We start from the raw sequence: 8,708 nt of genomic DNA on the forward strand, positions 1-8,708 counted from the left end.
AGTCCCTTCGATAAGTAAGAGTGTCGAACCCAACAAGGAGCAGAAGGAAATGATAAGCAGTTTTCAGTAAGGTATTCTCTGCAAGCACTGAAATTATCGGTAACATATAGTTTTGTGATAAGGTAATTTGTAATGGGTAACAAGTAATAAAAGTAAATAAGGTGAAGCAAGATGGACCAATCCTTTTTGTAGTGAAGGACAAGCCTGGAAAAACTCTTATATAAAGGAAAGCGCACCCGAGGACACATGGGAATTATCGTCAAGCTAATTTTCGTCACGCTCATATGATTCGCGTTCGTTACTTTGATAATTTGATATATGGGTGGATCGGTGCTTGGGTACTGCCCTTCCCTGGACAAGCATCCCACTTATGATTAACCCCTCTTGCAAGCATCCGCAACTACAAAAGAAGTATTAAGGTAAACCTAACCATAACATGAAACATATGGATCCAAATCAGCCCCTTACGAAGCAACGCATAAACTAGGGTTTAAGCTTCTGTCACTCTAGCAACCCATCATCTACTCATTACTTCCCAATTCCTTCCCCTAGGCCCAAACAATGGTGAAGTGTCATGTAGTCGACATTCACATGGCACCACTAGAGGAATGACAACATACATCTCATCAAAATATCGAACGAATACCAAATTCACATGACTACTTATAGCAAGACTTCTCCCATGTCCTCAGGAACAAGCATAACTACTCACAAATAATATTCATGTTCATAATCAGAGGGGTATTAATATACATATAGGATCTGAACATACGATCTTCCACCAAGTAAACCAACTAGCATCAACTACAAGGAGTAATCAACACTACTAGTAACCCACAGGTACCAATCTGAGGTTTTGGGACAAAGATTGGATACAAGAGATGAACTAGGGTTTGAGATGAGATGGTGCTGGTGGAGATGTTGATGGAGATTGACCCCCTCCCGATGAGTGGATCGATGGTGATGATTTCCCTCTCCCGGAGGGATGTTTCCCCGGCAGAACAGCTCCGCCGGAGCCCTAGATTGGTTCCACCAAGGTTCCGCCTCGTGGCGGCGGAGTTTCGTCCCGAGAGCTTGCTTATGATTTTTTTTTTCAAGGAGAAAGACTTCATGTAGCCAAAGATGGGCACCGAAAGCCTACCAGGGGGCCCACAAGATAGGGGGCGCGTCCAGGGGGTAGGGCACGCCCCCACCATCGTGGATGGTGGGTGGCCCCCCTCTGGTGCTTCCTTCGCCCAATATTTTTTATATATTCTAAAAATGACTCCTGTGGAGTTTCAGGACTTTTGGAGTTGTGCAAAATAGGTCTCTAATATTTGCTCCTTTTCCAGCCTAGAATTCTAGCTGTCGGCATTCTCCCTCTTCGTGCAAACCTTGTAAAATAAGAGAGAATAGGCATAAGTATTGTGACATAATGTGTAATAACATCCCATAATGCAATAAATATCGATATAAAAGCATGATGCAAAATGGACGTATCAGTCTCCCACTTGCACTAGAGTCAATAATCTAGTTCACATCGCCATGTGATTTAACACCAATTGTTCACATCTTTATGTGATTAGTTCACATCTCCATGTGACTAATACCCAAAGGGTTTACTAGAGTCAATAATCTAGTTCACATCGCTATGTGATTAACACCCAAAGAGTGATCATGTTTTGCTTGTGAGAGAAGTTTAGTCAACGGGTCTGCCACATTCAGAGCCGTATGTATTTTGCAAATTTTCTATGTCTACAATGCTCTGCATGGAGTTAATCTAGCTAATCGGTCCCACTTTCAATATGTATCTAGATCGAGACTTAGAGTCATCCAGATCAGTGTCAAAGCTTGCATCGACATAACTCCTTCGGTGAACTCTTTGTCACCTCCATAACCGAGAAACATTTCCTTATTCCACTAAGGATAATTTTGACCGTTGTATAGTGATCCACTCCTGGATCACCATTGTACCCTCTTGCCAAACTCATGGTGAGGTACACAATAGGTCTGGTACACATCATAGCATACTTTATAGAACTTATGACTGAGGCATAGGGAATGAATTTTCATTCTCTTTCTATTTTCTGCCGTTGTCGAGTTTTGAGCCTTCACTCAACTTCACACCTTGCAACACATGCAAGAACTCCTTCTTTGACTGTTCCATTTTGAACTACTTCAAAACCTTGTCAAGGTATGTACTCATTGAAAAATTTATCAAGCGTCTTGATCTATCTATATAGATCTTGATGCCCAATATGTAAGCAGCTTCACCGAGGTCTTTCATTGAAAAACTCCTTTCAAACACTCCTTTACGCTTTCCAGAAAATTCTACATTATTTACGATCAACAATATGTCATTCACATATACTCCCTCCGTTCGGAAATACTTGTCTTAGAAATGGTTGTATCTAGAACTAAAACTAGTCTAGATACAACCATTTGTAGGACAAGTATTTCCGAACGGAGGGAGTACTTATCAGAAATGTTGTAGTGGTCTCACTCACTTTCTTGTAAATACATGCTTCACCGTAGGTCTGTATAAAACTATATGCTTTGATCAACTCATCAAAGCGTATATTCCAACTCCGAGATGTTTGCACCAGTCCATAGATGGATCGCTGGAGCTTGCACACTTTGTTAGTACCTTTAGGATTGACAAAACCTTCTGGTTGCATCATATACAACTCTTCTTTAATAAATCCATTAAGGAATGTAGTTTTGATATCCATTTGCCAGATTTCATAAAATGTGGCAATTTCTAACATGATTCGGATAGACTTTTAAGTATCGATACGAGTGAGAAAATCTCATCGTAGTCAACACCTTGAACTTGTTGAAAACCTTTTGCGACAATTCGAGCTTTGTAGATAGTAACACTACTATTAGTGTCTGTCTTCCTCTTGAAGATCCATTTATTCTGAATGGCTCACCGATCATCGGGCAAGTCAATCAAAGTCCATACTTTGTTCTCATACATGGATCTCATCTCAGATTTCATGGCCTTAAGCCATTTCGCAAAATCTGGGCCCATCGTCGCTTCCTCATAGTTCGTAGGTTTATCATGGTCTAGTAACATGACTTCTAGAACAGGATTACCATACCACTCTTGTGCGGAACATACTCTGGTTGACCTATGAGGTTTGGTAGTAACTTGATCTGAAGTTTCATGATCATCATCATTAACTTCCTCACTAATTGGTGTAGGCATCACTGGAACTGATTTCAGTGATGAGCTACTTTCCAATTCGAGAGAAGGTACAATTACCTCATCAAGTTCTACTTTTCTCCCACTCACTTCATTTGAGAGAAACTCCTCTAGAAAGGATCCACTCTTAGCAACAAAGATCTTGCCTTCGGATCTGTGATAGAATGTGTACCCAACAGTTTCTTTTGGGTATCCTATGAAGACACACTTCTTCGATTTGGGTTTGAGCTTATCAAGTTGAAACTTTTTCACATAAGCATCGCAACCCCAAACTTTAAGAAACGACAGCTTAGGTTTCTTGCTAAACCACAGTTCATACGGTGTCGTCTCAACGGATTTTTAGACGGTGCCCTATTTAACGTGAATGCAACTGTCTCTAATTCATAACCCCAAAACGATAGTGGTAATTCGGTAAGAGACATCATAGATTGCACCATATCTAATAAAGTACAGTTATGACGTTCGGACACACCATTACATTGTGGTGTTCCAGGTGGCGTGAGTTGCGAAACAATTCCACATTGTTTCAAATGAAGACCAAACTCGTAACTCAAATATTTGTTTCTGCAATCAGATCGTAGGAATTTTATTTTCTTGTTACAATGATTTTCCACTTCACTCTGAAATTCTTTGAACTTTTCAAATGTTTCGGACTTTATGTTCCATCAAGTAGATATACCCATATCTGCTCAAATCATCTGTAAAGGTCAGAAAATAACGATACCCGCCGCGAGCCTCAATACTCACTGGACCGCACACATCAGTATGTATTATTTCCAACAAGTCTGTTGCTCGCTCCATTGTTCCGAAGAACAGAGTCTTAGCCATCTTGCCCATGAGGAATGATTCACAAGCATCAAGTGATGCATAATCAAGTGATTCCAAAAGTCCATCGGCATGGAGTTTCTTCATGCGCTTTACACCAATATGACCTAAACGGCAGTGCCACAAATAAGTTGCACTATCATTATTAACTTTGCATCTTTTGGCTTCAATATTATGAATATGTGTATCACTACGATCGAGATTCAATAAACCATTCACCTTGGGTGTATGACCACAGAAGGTTTTATTCATGTAAACAAAATAACAATTATTCTTTGACTTAAATGAATAATTGTATTGCAATAAACACGATCCAATCATATTATGCTCAACGCAAAACACCAAATAACATTTATTTTAGGTTCAACACTAATCCCGAAGGTAAAGGGAGTGTGCGATGGTGATCTTATTAACCTTGGAATCACTTCCAACACACACCGTCACCTCACCCTCAACTAGTTTCTGTTAATTTTACAACTCCTGTTTCAAGTTACTAATCATAGCAACTGAACGAGTATCAAATACCCTGGGGTTACTAAGAACACCAGTAAAGTACACATCAATAACATGTATATCACATATACTTTTGTTCACTTTGCCATCCTTCTTTTCCGCCAAGTATTTGGGGTAGTTCCGCTCCCAGTGACCATTCCCTTTGGAGTAGAAGCACTCAGTTTCAGGCTTAGGTCTAGCTTTGGGCTTCTTCACAGGAGTGGAAACTTGCTTGCCATTCTTCTTGAAGTTCCCTTTCTTTCCCTTGCCCTTTTACTTGAAACTAGTGGTCTTGTAAACCATCAACACTTGATGCTTTTTCTTGATTTCTACCTTTGCCAATTTCAACATCGCGAAGAGCTTGGGAATCATTTCTGTTATCCCTTGCATATTATAGTTCATCATGAAGTTCTAGTCACTTGGTGATAGTGAGTAGAGAACTCTGTCAATCACTATCTTATTTGTAAGATTAACTCCCACTTGATTCAAGTGATTGTAGTACTCAGATATTCTGAGCAAATGCTCACTTGTTGAGCTATTCTCCTCTATCTTATGGGCAAAGTACTTGTCAGAGGTCTCATACCTCTTGACTTGGGCATGAGTCTGAAATACCAATTTCAGCTCTTGGAACATCTTATATGCTCCATGGCATTCAAAACGGGTTTGAAGTCCCGGTTCTAAGCCTTAAAGCATGGCGCACTAAACTATCAAGTAGTCATCATACCGAGCTTGCCAAAAATTCACAACGTCTGCATCTGCTCCAGTAATAGGTCTGTCACCTAGCAATGCATCAAGGACATAATTCTTCTGTGCAGCAATGAGGATAATCCTTAGATCACGGAGCTAGTCCGCATCATTGCTACTAACATCTTTCAACATAGTTTTCTCTAGGAACATATCATAAATAAAACGGGGAAGCTATACGCGAGCAATTGATCTACAACATAGATATGCAAATACTATCAGGACTAAGTTCATGATAAATTTAAGTTCAATTAATCATATTACTTAAGAACTCCCACTTAGATAGACATCCCCCTAATCATCTAAGTGATCACGTGATCCATATCAACCAAACCATGTTCGATCATCACGTGAGATGGAGTAGTTTTCAATGGTGAACATCACTATGTTAATCATATCTACTATATGATTCACGTTCGACCTTTCGGTCTCAGTGTTCCGAGGCCATATCTGCATATGCTAGGCTCGTCAAGTTTAACCCGAGTATTCTGCATGTGCAAAACTGGCTTGCACCCGTTGTATGTGAACATAGAACTTATCACACCCAATCATCGCGTGTTGTCTCAGCACGAAGAACTGTCGCAACGGTGCATACTCAGGGAGAACACTTATACTTGAAATTTTAGTGAGGGGTCATCTCATAATGCTACCGCCGTACTAAGCAAAATAAGATGCATAAAAGATAAACATCACATGCAATCAAAATATGTGACATGATATGGCCATCATCATCTTATGCCGTTGATCTCCATCTCCAAAGTACCGTCATGATCTCCATCATCACCGGCATGACACCATGATCTCCATCATCTTGATCTCTATCAATGTTTCGTCACATGGTCGTCTCGCCAACTATTGTTTTTGCAACTATTGCTATTGCATAGCAATAAAGTAAAGCAATTTTATGGCGCTTGCATCTTATGCAATAAAGAGACAACCATAAGCCTCCTGCCAGTTGCCGATAACTTTAACAAAACATGATCATCTCATACAAAAATTTATATCTCATCACGTCTTGACCATATCACATCACAACATGCCCTGCAAAAACAAGTTAGATGTCCTCTACTTTGTTGTTGCAAGTTTTACGTGGCTGCTACGGGCTTCTAGCAAGAACCGTTCTTACCTACACATCAAAACCACAATGCAGTATAGTGATTGCTTTTTGATCTTCAGAAAGAACCCTGTTCATTGAAACCGATTCAACTAAAGTTGGAGAAACAGACATCCCCTAGCCACATGTGTGCGAAGCATGTCGGTAGAACCAGTTGTTGGGGAACGTAGTAATTTCAAAAAAAATCCTACGCACACGCAAGATCATGGTGATGCACAACAACGAGAGGGGAGAGTGTTGTCCACGTACCCTCATAGACCGAAAGCGGAAGCGTTAGCACAACGCGGTTGATGTAGTCGTACGTCTTCATGATCCGACCGATCAAGTACCGAACGCACGACACCTCCGAGTTCAGCACACGTTCAGCCCGATGACGATCCAGACGAGTGTTGAGGGAGAGTTTCGTCAGCACGACGGCATGGTGACGATGTTGATGTTCTACCGACACAGGGCTTCGCCTAAGCACCGCTACAGTATTATCGAGGTGGACTATGGTGGAGGGGGGCACCGCACACGGCTAAAAGATCAAACAGATCAATTGTTGTGTCTATGGGGTGCCACCCTCCTCTGTATATAAAGGGGGAGGAGGAGGGGGCCGGCCAAGAGGAGGAGGCGCGCCCAAGGGGGGGCAATCCTACTCCAAGTAGGTTTTGCCCCCCTTTCCTATTCCAACTAGGAAAAGGGGGAGGAGGAGGTGGAGAGAAGGAAGGAGAAGGGGGGCCGCGCCCCCTTTCCTTTCCCAATTCGGATTGGGGCAAGGGGGGTCGCGCGCCACCTCCTGCTGCCTCTCCTCTCCCACCACTTTGGGCCCATGAGGCCCAATAACCCCCGGGGGGTTTCTGGTAACCCCCCGGTACTCCGGTATATATCCGATAACCCCCGGAACCATTCCAGTGTCCGAATATAGTCATCAAATATAGCAATCTTCATGTCTCGACCATTTTGAGACTCCTCGTCATGTCTGTGATCACATCCAGGACTCCGAACAACCTTAGGTACATCAAAACTCATAAACTCATAATATAACCGTCATCGAAACATTAAGCGTGCAGACCCTACGGGTTCGAGAACTATGTAGACATGACCGAGACACGTCTCCGGTCAATAACCAATAGCGGAACCTGGATGCTCATATTGGCTCCCACATATTCTACGAAGATCTTTATCAGTCAGACCGCATAACAACATACGTTGTTACCTTTGTCATCGGTATGTTACTTGCCTGAGATTCGATCGTCGGTATCTCAATACCTAGTTCAATCTCGTTACCGGCAAGTCTCTTTACTCGTTTCGTAATACATCATCCCGCAACTAACTCATTAGTTGCAATGCTTGCAAGGCTTAAGTGATGTGCATTACCGAGAGGGCCCAGAGATACCTCTCCGACAATCGGAGTGACAAATCTTAATCTCGAAATACGCCAACCCAACAAGTACCTCCGGAGACACCTGTAGAGCACCTTTATAATCACCCAGTTACGTTGTGACGTTTGGTGGCACACAAAGTGTTCCTTCGGTAAACAGGAGTTGCATAATCTCATAGTCATAGGAACATGTATAAGTCATGAAGAAAGCAATAGCAACAAACTAAACGATCAAGTGCTAAGCTACCGGAATGGGTCAAGTCAATCACATCATTCTCCTAATGATGTGATCCCGTTAATCAAATGACAACTCATGTCTATGGTTAGGAAACATAACCATCTTTGATCAATGAGCTAGTCAAGTAGAGGCATACTAGTGACACTCTGTTTGTCTATGTATTCACACATGTATTATGTTTCCGGTTAATACAATTCTAGCATGAATAATAAACATTTATCATGATATAAGGAAATAAATAATAACTTTATTATTGCCTCTAGGGCATATTTCTTTCAGTCTCCCACTTGCACTAGAGTCAATAATCTAGTTCACATCACCATGTGATTTAACATCAATAGTTCACATCACCATGTGATTAACACCCATAGTTCACATCGTCATGTGACCAACACCCAAAGGGTTTACTAGAGTCAATAATCTAGTTCACATCGCTATGTGATTAATACCCAAAGAGTACTAAGGTGTGATCATGTTTTGCTTGTGAGGGAAGTTTAGTCAATGGGTCTACCACATTCAGATCCGTATGTATTTTGCAAATTTCTATGTTAACAATGCTCTGCATGGAGCTACTCTAGCTAATTGCTCCCACTTTCAATATGTATTCAGATTGAGACTTAGAGTCATCTAGATCAGTGTCAAAACTTGCATCGACGTAACTCTTTACGATGAACCTTTTGTCACCTCCATAATCGAGAAACATATCCTTATTCCACTAAGGATAATTTTGACCAATGTCCAGTGA

Source organism: Triticum dicoccoides, chromosome 2A, assembly GCF_002162155.2.
Source record: "Triticum dicoccoides isolate Atlit2015 ecotype Zavitan chromosome 2A, WEW_v2.0, whole genome shotgun sequence".
Lineage (NCBI taxonomy): Eukaryota > Viridiplantae > Streptophyta > Magnoliopsida > Poales > Poaceae > Triticum > Triticum dicoccoides.